We start from the raw sequence: 9,464 nt of genomic DNA, 5'->3' as shown, positions 1-9,464 counted from the left end.
GTTAAACTTTATTCAGTCCCGAAAAGTTTCAGTTGGCAGCATTGATGAGAGTGCTTTCTCTCTTGGCAGCTACTCTCATTCCCTCCTGACTAAATCTTTAACTTAGCTCTGTTTCAACTAAGTCCAGGGCTTCAAAGAACTGGCACCTCCACTGTGCCTCTCCTGAGTCCGACAGCAGAGTTTCAGGTTCTGTGGTGCTGTGGAGGCAAGCCGGGGTCCTGCTCATCCTGGAGGGGCCATTTCAAGTTGGTTGGGGGCTGCACAGCTGGTAATGTCACACGGTTGTGGGAGGTCCTGTTTTACCAGCAAAAGAGTGTTTCCACTGAAAAAAAATAAAATTCCACAGGATGATTCTTCAATAATTTATTTAAAATAAAACAGGTTATTTCTGTACAGCATTAAAAGTACTAAAAACAAAACTCTCCTTCTGCCAGTCACACCCATGATTCTTTTTCTTTGTCCTCCTTCTCCTCTGCACCTGTTTCACATCCATCTTTATCAAGTACATCATACTATCCTGTGGCCAATCCTGAGATGTGGAGGGGGTGTGGTCCAGTCAATCACAGCTGCTTCTTATAACCTTGATTCGCAGTCCAACAAACAATTTAAGAAAACATAGCAAATCCACCAAATCATGCAAATAATAATAATGTTAAAACAAAACATGCAAAGTTGGGATCAAAATGAAAAGCTGCCTAAAGTCACATTCTGACAGTAACTCATTCACTCACTCACATACCAAATCATTCTCCCTTAATGCTTGTATCCACTGCTGAAGGACTTTGATGCATTCCAGGGCTGCGCACGCAGTGGAGGTTTTGCCACTGCCTCAAAAGAGCCTCGCTGCACACCATGGCCAAAATATGTCCTCACTTGTTTGGCTTGCTTATACAATACAGATGTCTTGTCCCTCGTCTCACTCTGCATCGTCCTATATCACTCCAAGTAAGTCTGTGACGTCATTACGCCATCATTTTAGTCATTTTAACCCAATCCCTGATGTTTTACTAACTCTAAGTATTTTCTGTTGCTTAAACTTAACTTATTCTGTTTTACAATGTGAATTATGTGTTTAAAAGGTTTAAAACTGCTACGCTAAAACCGTCAAGTGATTAAAACTGCCAGAGCGGTCACGTGTTAAGGTCATGTGTTTAAAACGGCCACCGTGCGGCCGTATCACAGCGTTAATTAGAAACCTCATATTTGTTGTTTTGGGAGTCATTGGCAATCCACCTATTCTGCTGTTTAGGTATGAGGACATGTTGTGTTGAACGGATCCAATGAATGGTTACTGCAATGGACATAAAGGGAGCCTGAACACTCTTTTAGTTTCGCTTGGACACCATGCAAAACAAAACAATATCTGCGCAGCCGTTCCAGAGATACGTTTAAATGGAGAAAATGTACTTCATGTATGAAAACAGTGTTTCTGCTGATGAGTCGCATGCACTGTAAAATCCAAGAAACACGTTCTGTGCTGTCAAATAAGAATCCACAAACTGCAAACAGCATGAGAATTGCTCATTTGCACTAATGTCTGCCGTTCCATCTGCCTGGAGTCCAAAGAAATCAGATGATAAGATTAATATCCGCTTTATATTTGTGTGATCCTCATTGGTTGCAGTCATTGGCCCACTTAAAGACTTATTTTGTTTCGAAAAAGAAACCGCTACATTTTCTGACTATCCAAGAAGTATGTAAGGGATACGCGTAATCATCATTACCCTAAAAGGATTTGTGCTGTAACCAAAGAGATCACACAATGACAATTGTGCTTTCTTAGGTTTCTCTTTCCCTAATGTTAGTGCTTTAGAAATATGTAATTTAAGACTATGAGCATTTTACAGTGATGACAACAGGCTTTTCTTCCTGCAGCTTACCTACATCTCACATCCTTATGGTAAAGAACAATCGGCTCACTGGAGATAACTCTAGGGCCGTTTCCCAATACCAAGAATGCAAAGAACAGACTTGTGTTCTTGGGGAGGACGTTCTTGCTAGTTGTACCTGGAAGAATGAACTTGCAAGTTCACAAGCACAGAAAACACTGTTAAGAGTTTGAGACGATGCATACTTCCTGTTATTGCTCAACCCCCCCAGCACAGAGGCTACCAGCAGGGCTCCAAAATAACAGCTAGAAATAAAAACCACAACAATATAACCACTTTATATTAAAACAATCTCCGGACAAGAAAACCTCACAATGTTACAACTATTGCAATAATATTGAAAAATAAATCTTATTGAGCTTTAATTTTATTGTTTATGGTTTAGCTCAAACACTCCTTACTTATTCAAAAGAGTGGAACGTGATCCCTACTGTTATTAGTGTATAAGTTTAAGTCAGTTTAAATTAAAAAATAAGTAGGCATGCACTGGTGTGTCCTATGTGTTCATGATCGTGATCATTTCTATATTATTGTAGTGCCCTGTATATGCCCAGGGAGATGGACATTAGCAATTCAAATTATAAAGGTTGGTGTCTCCCCTTTAGTCTACATAACATGTCAGCATGTTACCACTTTATGTACAACTCTTAATTTATCATACAGACTGAAACTCAACTTCTAATAAATCAGAAAACAAATACACCAAAAAAAAACTAAATCTATATATACGTAAATGTATAGCCTATGGCATAATTTAAACAAGTCTCCCGAAAAGAAACGTGTATATATCTCTCCCCCTTGTGTGTGTGTGTGTGTGTGTGTGTGTGCGTGCGTGCGTGCGTGTGTGTGCTTGTGGAGTTTAACTCTGAAAAGACCACAGGTTCCCATTAATCTTATGATGGACATGTGTTGTGATATTTAAACAAACGATCCGTCAACGGCGAAATAAAAGCCTCTTATTTACGGGACCGGTCTAAAAGACCTCCGGCTTCCAGCGGGGTCTCTGAGCGTGACTATCCGAGCGACGAGCTAGCGGCCGGGGCAGGCGCAAGCTGGCGGCCGCCTCACTTCACGGAGCTCCGAAAACTCCGAAAACCTTGGAGCAAATTGTCAATTCGGCAAAGATTTTCGCAAGACTGCCTATATTCGAAATCTAAACCGTTCATTTCTCGCCTAAAATGTGGTCAGAAGTTAATTTGGTGATGAATAAGATGGCGAAAATTGTTAAAATTGTCCCATTTTTGGGCTGTCTATGTACCGGAAACCCGACCATCATTGAATGCCGAAATGAATGTTGGGATACGGTTGCAGCGAAGTTCATACAAGTTACCAACCAATGCATCCTCGGTAAAATGGGCGTGTCAAGAACATTTCCGGGAATCTTAACTGTTCTTGGTGAAATGCGAACTTGTGTATTGGGACAGTACTTGGGCAACACGAGATGACGTTTCACAGGGACACAAGAACACAAGTCAATAAAAGAACACAGATTGAGAAACGGCCTGGGTGGTTTCATTTGAAGAGAAATTCAACCAACAAAAGCTCTTTTCTTTTTTTTCATGTCCTCCAGGAGCTGGGATATTCACTTACAGTAAGTGTGTATACAAAAAAAAAAAACAGACATACACAGAAGAGTTCATGACCGCAGACTCAGCAAAAATAGGTAATGTGTGTTAAGGGGTGCTCTGTTTCCAAAGAGAAGCCAGGGACACGGATCGATATTTGAACATGATGGAAAGATGCTTACTTACAACTTGTCCACACAGGCTAGTGGAAGTAATGGAAAGTGCTCAGACATTTTGAGTAACACTCCATTTAGTCCGCAGATCAGACCGTGGTTGTCCTGGGCAGCCTTCAGGTGTGAAAGTGTGAACCTGTGTGGATCAGGACGTGCATCACTGAAAAATAAAGCATTGTTTTAGTCTAACTACTCCGGGAAAATAAAAGCAAACGTGTAGATGAAAAATGACCATCTCTAAGAGAAAAGTAAGTTGTGCTCTTGACGGAAGTTACCTTCCCTTTTTTTTTTAATCCTAAACCAGTTTAAGTGTTCTTTTTGTTTTCCGTTGTTAGAATTGGGGAATTAAAAACAAGTATTTTATGTTTCACAGATACAGGCAACGGCAGCAGTGATAAGAAACCTTTTGTTGTGTTTTTTGCAACTGCCTGTATGTCATTTTAAAGGCCCATTAATCATTTTTATAACACATTTGTCAACATATTTGCCATTATCTGACAGTTGACAGTCTAGATAGGCAGGGAATATGGGAGAGAGTGGGAGGGGTGGGGGGGGACTCTGGATCCCATGCCAGAATCAATCATGCATGCATCTTAAGCCACAGTGATACCCTTTAAAAGATTTTCTTAGTTTTTCTTCTACTCGTGAAATCAAAACATAGAAGTAGGGCTTGTTCCAAGAAACAGGTTGACGGACTTAATTGGTTTCTGACGAACATTACTAATGTTCATAAGTGTAATATATTAAAAACACACAGTCAATCGGTAGGAGGTTCTAATCATCCATCAATCCATTTGCCGCTGCTTATCTGGGTCTGTGTCGCGGAGCAACAGTCTAAGGTAGCTCATACGTCCTTCTAGGGCTGGGCAATATATCGATATTATATCGACATCGATATATGATGCTAGATATCGTCTTAAATCATGTGTCATTGCCCAAAGGTATAAATTGGAACCGGGATTAACTGTAGATCAAGAGCTTTGCTGTCAGGCTCAGCTCCCTCCTCACAGTCTGATACAGCATCCACATTCTGTTCTCATGCTGCATTTCACCCATTTAATTTGTGAACACAACCCCAAGATACTTGAACATCTTCATTTGGGGCTGTAAGTTCCAGGGCCTCAGACTCAGTGGTGCTGTCCCTCATCCCTGGCCACTTCACTCTTGAATACAAACCGTCCACAAGGTCACGGTCTGATGAGGCCAGTACAGGGTGACCAGGCGTCCACATTTTTGGTGGCCTGTCCCCAGCTGTAACTGTCCCTGGAAATGTCCCAGATTCTTAATGTGCGGTGAAAACCCAAAGCAAAGTGAAATAATACAAATTTATTATTTATGTCAGGAAAGACTGTGGAGCAGAGTTGACATGAACCATATAGTGCTGGTTTTGGGATTACATTTCTCCGTCATGATAACAAATTTCATGTTAGAGTTCATAGAGGCCTAAGTGTTATGTTAGATTCGAAATGGGATAACCGGGTTGGGGGGGGGGTTGTTATCCCAGACTTGAGAGTCGTGCTACCAGGTTAGCTTAGTTAGTGTAGGCACACACAGTCACAATCTACTCGGAAGTAATCAACCACACAATTCACAAACATAGCCTTTCCACACAGTGTTGGGAAAGGCTATCTGACTGACCGTGATTTTATGCGGGCGCTCTGCAGGGACATGAAAAGACATATTGGGGGTCAGGGCAGACATATTGGGGGGGTCAGGGGCTGCATCAAAGAAGGGGGCAAATCAGTCAGAAGATCATTTTCTGCTTTGATCCCTACAGTTGGGGAGCAAGGAGAGAAGTAAGGATGAATAGGAAGAGAGAGTGAATGGTAAAGATACAATCACAGAGCCAGTCAATTAATTAACCAAGCAATGTTTTAAAAATAGAGTACAAAAATGAAGAAAGCAATGTGAATCCGTTAACCAAAGTGTTGTGAGTTCATGTACATTAATTAGTTAGTAACAAATTGGATTAGCCTGTCTGCACCTCAGTTCATTATGGGACAACAGTTACCATGGTCAAAATACATGAAACCGCAGCTGTTCCCCTTTTTTCTTTCATAGATAATATTTTAATAGTATATTGAGAGCTGTTCTGGAAATGTCCCCAATTTTCATTTCAGAAAACTGGTCACCTTAGGCCAGTAGAACCACGTCATCTGCAAGAAGCAGAGATGGAATCCTGAGGCGTAACTCACACTCTGCACTTCGGCTGTTTCTTGAGATTCCGTTCATCATATGTTTGTTACATTTAAGTAGTCTCGCTTTGCCAGACCATCCACACGATGCGGAGCGGGGATGGGAGAAAAACATGCTCTGGTTTATTAACATTTCTTTAAACCAATCACAATCGTCATGGGCGGCGCTAAGCTCCGCACAGAGCCGCTGTAAAATAGTTGTGCGAGAGAAAACTCAGATTGGACAGATAGTCTAGCTAGCTGTCTGGATTTACCCTGCAGAGATCTGAGGAGCAGTTAACCATAGTCCTCATAAATCCACCAGAGTTTAAAATTCCAACACAAAGACAGCGGAAGGAAACAGACATCGGTGAAAATACATGCATCTGGTGGAATTTCCTGCGGCACCGGAGCAATTAGACCTGTTTGAGTCGTGATTCACTCGGATCTTTAACCCGAGTCTTTAAATTGACTCACGGATCGCGAGTCTCTAGTATCATTAACCCGGTTCAGTTGAGTCCTACTACAATTCAATCTAAAATGATAACAGCGCCACACACAAACCTCTTGCAACATTAGCTTCTACTATGCTAGCCATCTTAGCTGCAAAAAGCTTCATAACTTACAATTTCGTAGGCAACAGCAACTCCACAAGTCAACTCAAGCGCCTGAGTGAGCAGAGAGACAGTCCCGACCCGCAGAGCCGGAAGCTCGCAGACCATGGGATTCACTCGAGAACTCACAAGTCAACGAGGGCTCGTGAGTTGTCGGTGATTCATGAGTTGTCGGTGATTCATGAGTTGTCGGTGATTCATGAGTTGTCGGGGATTCATGAGTTGTCGGTGATTCATGAGTTGTCGGGGATTCATGAGTTGTCGGGTGATTCATGAGTTGTCGGTGATTCATGAGTTCTCGCGCGAATCAGCTGGCTATATGAGTGGATCTGATTCAGACGAGCGAGTGAAGTCTCTCCTCGAGCTCAGGGCAAAGCAAATCAACAACAAAAGCCATTTTTTCACTTCTGAAATAACATAAAATGTTCTGCACGTAGCCTAGCTAGGCCTACTGTAGGTTTTGGTGTATAAATGTAGTATGTTAAATGCAATTAGGTCGAGCAGACAGTCCGAAACATTACAAGCTCGCCTCGGCTCGGCTGGCTCAGTTCGCAGACAACTCATGAGTTGCCGACAACTCACGAGTCCTCGATGACTCGTGAGTTGGTGATGACTCGTGAGTTATCGTGGGAGTCAGTCAATCCCGCGAATCAGCCGGCTACGTTGTTATGAGTGGATCTGATTCAGATGAGCGAGTGAGGTCTCTCCTCGAGCTCAGGGTAAAGCAAATCAACAACAAAAGCCATTCTTTCAGGCACGTAGCCTAGCTAGGCCTACTGTAGGTTTGGTGTATACATGTAGTATGTTAAAATGCAATTAGGGCGAGCAGGTAAGCTCACCTTGCCGACAACTCATGTTTTTTTTTTGTCTTCAAAAAACTTTATTATTCAAGTACAGATACACATACACATTGAAAACATTAAATGCATACATACATGAAAAAGGGGCGCATGGAATTTACATTAAAGAAGTTGTAAGTCATTGTGAATGTTCAGAGTCCGGATGGCTTTCTTATTTGTCAGTGCTATTAAAGTTTCAAAATATAATTTCATGTCATTTTTAAATGAATATTCGGTTTTCTTTCAGACCATTTACATTCATGGATATAATGTTTTCCAAATAAAATGAAAAGATTCTAAATGAAAACATGGCATTTTATCCAAATCAAAAACTCGCCTTGGATGTAACGTACAAAACTGACTCAAGTGACTCAAGTGACTCGCACAACCCGGATCAGTTTAGTGAGTGACTCAGAATAACCCGAATCCTTAAAAGGAATCGAGTTTGCCAGGCCTAGGAGCAATCCCGAAAATGGAATGTCAAGGATATAGACTATCATTTAAAAGACAGATTAAGCCTATAATTATGGCTATATGCTTGTCTTCATACTTTTAATTCATGGTATATAAGCATTGTATACAGCTCCCCATATTTTCTCTTATTCCTGACTACTTTTTGTCCAATCTGTTGTGTTTATTCAGTTTTGATTAATAGAGATTCACTGTTTGTCTATCTAGTCCATGTGAAAAAATTGTGATTTTCATTTGCTTGGAGAAATCTTGTGTGCCCATTTATCCAAGTTACCTAAAATAACTTTTCCCTCTGCTTAATTGAATATTTAAAATCATAGCTACAGAGGATATTACTGATATGCCCAGGGCATGAATAATACAGTATTTTATTTCGACAGCATTCTGTCTCACACATAGTTTTGCAGGCATCCTTCTGAATAATGATTATTTTCTGTTTTCCACAATGATAAAACTGGGGGACTGTGACAAAATAGAGAGAAAAAAATCTACTCTTCACACTTTGCCTTCTATTTTTACTTCTGTAATCATATGAGCTCACATCCAGTTAGACACATTTGCCATTGGTTCAATAAATGAAAATTAACCATTTACAGAGCAGGGAGAGGGTAATGAAATATGTCAAATCCAGATAAATAGATATAATGTCTTTTAACAGGCAGAATCCAGGCTCAGTTAGTATTAGTTTTTTTTATTTGTATTTATTCTTGTATATTTTAGAGCAATCCTTGTAATAATGGATAACTATTGACCCAGGTAGCATCAAATAGAGTAACTGTCACTACATGACAAGGTTTGAATTAGACACATAAGGCTTATATTAGACAGCAAACAACGTCTTTGTCACACTCTGTCAGGTCAGTCTGAAATTAGAATGAAACTCAGAGTTCAGAGAAAAGTTAAGAAGGAAAATGTCTTGGATGTCCCAGATACATTTGTCATCAAATGGCAGTGCAGTCGTACTGTCAAAAAACATGAGCTGATACATGCTTGACTTTTAAAAATTTGTTTTAAGATTGCAAGCTGAATGGCTGGAAAGAAAGCTTCACTGAAAATGTAAATTAGTAACTCACTCTATATAGTCAAAAGTATGGACATTTAAGACCTAGACTTACAATATGTGTGCATCTGTTATCTGGTTTGATTTTCATGGTTAGTTCCAATGAGGATAAATCTTAATGCTATGAGCACACATACACGTCATACAATACTTTTTACAATATATAATGTAATTCCAACTTTGAGGCAACCATTTGGGGAAGACCCTTCCTTGTTTCAACATGACATTGCCTTGTTGCACAAAGCCGGGTCCATAAAGAAATGTCTTTTTTTTTCTTCAGTTTGGCAAGGAAGAACTTGACTGGGCTGTACAGGGTCCTGATCGTAACCACATCACACCTCTTTGGGAAGAACTGGACTGCGAGCCAGGCCTCTTTGCCTAACACCAGTGGCCGACCTCACTAATGCTCTTGAGGCTAAATGGGAGCCAATCCCTTTAGCTAGGTTCCAAAATCTGGTGGCAATCCTTCCCACAAGAGTCTAGGCTGTTAAAACATCGTCTAGGGCAGGGGTCTTCAACGTTTTTTAAGCCAAGGACCCCTTAACTGAAAGAGAGAAGGAGCAGGGACCCCCTAATACATATTGTATAAAATTAAGTTGCATATTAAACTGGACCTACAATAACGTGTAGGGTGGCCAAAAGCCTTTATACATACCTGTTTTTACATAGAATCCTAAGC

The sequence above is a fragment of the Sander lucioperca genome, chromosome 8, assembly GCF_008315115.2.
Source record: "Sander lucioperca isolate FBNREF2018 chromosome 8, SLUC_FBN_1.2, whole genome shotgun sequence".
Lineage (NCBI taxonomy): Eukaryota > Metazoa > Chordata > Actinopteri > Perciformes > Percidae > Sander > Sander lucioperca.
This window is presented reverse-complemented; position numbering follows the sequence as displayed.